A 3,194-nucleotide genomic window follows, 5' to 3' on the forward strand; every position below is an offset into this window, starting at 1 on the left:
TTATTTCATAGTTTTGATGTATTCACTGTTATTCTACAATGTGGAAAATAGTAAAAATAAAGAAAAACCCTTGAATGAGTAGGTGTGTCTAAACTTTTGACTGGTACTGTAAATCTGTGACACTCCATTTAGTATATGTTTAGTTTCGTATGGTATGTATTAATTTGTTGATGTCCATCACCCATTTCGTATGATATGTTACGAATTACAGTTCATATTATATGGCACAAATTTGCTAAACGTACAATATGTTACAAATTTGAAAACATAAAATATGTTACGAATTTGCAAGAAGTATATGTTACGAATTCTAGCTAGGTGGCTAACGTTAACTAGGTTAGGGTTACGTTTAGGAGTTAGGTTAAAGGGTTAAGGTTAGGGTTAGGGGAAGGGTTAGCTAAAAGGTCTATGGTTTGGGGAAGGGCTAGCTAACATGCTAAGTAGTTGCAAAGTAGCTAAAAATTAGTAAGTAGTTGAAAAGTTACTAATTAGCTAAAATGCTAAAATTGTCCGTGATGAGATTCAAACTCGCGACCTTTGGGTTGCTAGACATTTGCATTATACGCCCACCCATCCACCCCGACTTAAGTAATCATCTGTCTTATGTAACCATATCAAACGTAACATATCATACTAATTTGTGCGCCCTGGATTTACATTTACAATGTTACGTCTAGTCTATGAGACCAGGTTGGATTATATAGACCTAATACACAAGTACTGTTTGCTAACAAACGTTTGAACCAGTCTTCAACTTAATATCTCTCAATCTTTACAGATGGCATTGAATCTGAAGGCTCCTTGCTCCTCTATGACATCATGGCTACAGTCTCTGCCCCCTCCTCTCCCTCCGTCCTCCTCCACCACCCAGAGCTCAACGTCTCCTCCTGCCCCTGTCCATCCATCCAGACCCTGAATGCCACCACGCTGCCACCCCCCATCAACTCTCCCTCCTTAGGAATGTCCTGTTTCACCATGACCCTGGGTGGCCTCTCCAACCTCACCGCCCTGGGCATCCTGGCCAATGTCCGCTTCCGACATCGGGCCAAAGCGCCGTTCCTGCTGTTAGTGGGGGCTCTACTGCTAACCAACCTGGCTGGTAATTTGATCCCCGGTGCCTTTGCCCTCCATCTGCACCTGGGTCTGAGTCGGAGGCACAGGGTGGCTGCAGGAGTGCGTGCCACCACCGAGCCTGCCGGGGTGTTCTGCCAACTGTTCGGTGCCAGCATGGTGTTCTTCGGCCTGTGCCCTCTATTACTGGGCAGTGCCATGGCCGTGGAGCATTGTGTGGGCATCACCCAGCCCCTCCTTCACTCTGCCCTGATCACGGTGGCCCATGTGCGTCTGGCTGTCCTTCTGCTGTCCTCACTGGCCCTGCTGCTGGCCGGGCTCCCCCTGGTGGACGTGGGTAGTTACACAACCCAGTTCCCTGGTACCTGGTGCTTTCTGAGCGTCCACAGGCCGCTCTCCACGGCCGACGCCAGCCTGGCCCTCACCTTCTCCGGCCTGGGGCTCATGGCGCTCAGCCTCTCCCTGATCTGTAACACCCAGAGTGGGCTGGCTCTGCTGCAGGCCAGGCTCAGCTCCCAGGGCATCAGGACAAACACTACAGCAGCACCAGGACGATATGGAAGAACCTCCTCCTCCTCTCCCTACGCTCGCTGGATGTAGAGATGATGGCCCAGTTGACAGTGATCACAATGGTGTCCTGTGTGTGCTGGAACCCTTTTCTAGTGAGTAGCTAGAGCCCCTACTGACATTTGACCTTGTTTATACTGTAGTTGGTTTAACATTGGTAGCCTGCTAATCGTAGGCAAGGCTTTTGCTTGTTTAAACACAGACACATAAGTGTTTCTAAAATTAATAGTAGATTACAACATATTCACCTCATGGATTCAGGCCTGTCTCATACAGTGTGCCTTTCAGTGACCCCCAGTGGCTTTTCTGTCCCTAACATATTTCCTAAATAGCTATACTACAATAGCACATAATCATTAACCACTCTGCTGCTAACCACATACATCCTTATTCTCACTCCCTCCACCATCACCAGATCTCCATCTCTCTGCTGGTGGGTCAGTTCTACTGCGGCGGGCGAGGCTCCAGCCACACGTTGCGTCAGTCAGAGAGGCTGGTTCTGTTGGGCCTCCGCATGGCCTCCTGGAACCAGATCCTGGACCCCTGGGTCTACATCCTGCTCAGACGGGCTGTGCTGCGAAGGGTCTTCCGCGTCCTCCAGCCAGACACCAGGTCCACCCTGACACAGAGCAGCTCCTGCACTACAGCCTCACGCAGACAGGGGATCAGTGTTATATCTAGCCTAGCTGTAGAAGAACGCACATCTGCACAGTTTCACATTGTACATCACTCTGTCGTTTAATGACATGTGCCACTCATTCTGACAACCCATTCATCCGTAAAGCAGCACACTGTCGTAAACCATAACAACGTACACTACGACGTACAGCACGTCGTACCATACATAACATTTCTCCCCCCTTTCCAAAACCAGGGACTGGTACCATATATAAAAATGTCCATAGGGCAAGAACCTAGAGTGATACCTGTAAGAAGTAAACATGAACCCTTAAACAGAAGGACTCTCCAAACTAGCCAGTTCAGTCCATTAACCTGGAGGTTGACTAAGACACCTAACGGAGCCTAAGAATGAAAAGAGGTTAAGTAGTCCCCCAGATGAGCAGGGCGAGTTCGTGCCCACATAGGCCTTTGTTCAACCGCCACCGCTTGTGGCTCTGGCCCTTGGGCAGCCCACAGAGGCTGGGGCTCGGGTGGTAATAGTGGAGGAGATCCATCAGGTGGTGTCTCTGGCCTGTATGTTTGTTTCGTGGTCATTCGTATTCCTTGAGGGGCAGGGACTTTCCTGAGGCGGCTGGCGTGCCAGCGTGATCCATTGTTCATCATGAAGGTGGCGGGCCCCAGTTGTCGACTAACCTGCAAGGGGTCCAACCAGAATGAGGCCATTTTTTTTGCACCGCTGAGGCCGTCGGGATCGGACCCAGTCTGACATTTGGATGGTTGACTTCTTCACCCTGTGTGCCTTGTCGAAACGCTGTTTCATTGCTCTTTGGTGCCTGGTCACTGCCTGCTTTTCTTGGGTGCGCCTAGTCGCCAGTTCTGCTACTCTCTGTGTTCTGAGTCTGTCCAGTGGCAGTTCCATCTCACGACCTAGCATG

The 3,194-nt window shown here is 49.7% G+C and overlaps 1 pseudogene; it reads left to right on the forward strand.

Moving 5' to 3' along the window:
- The first annotated feature begins 819 nt into the window (after positions 1-819).
- Positions 820-2,976, forward strand: LOC121568620 (annotated as a pseudogene).
- The last annotated feature ends 218 nt before the right edge of the window (positions 2,977-3,194 follow it).

This window comes from Coregonus clupeaformis, chromosome 7 (assembly GCF_020615455.1).
Source record: "Coregonus clupeaformis isolate EN_2021a chromosome 7, ASM2061545v1, whole genome shotgun sequence".
In the NCBI taxonomy this organism is placed as follows: Eukaryota; Metazoa; Chordata; class Actinopteri; order Salmoniformes; family Salmonidae; genus Coregonus; species Coregonus clupeaformis.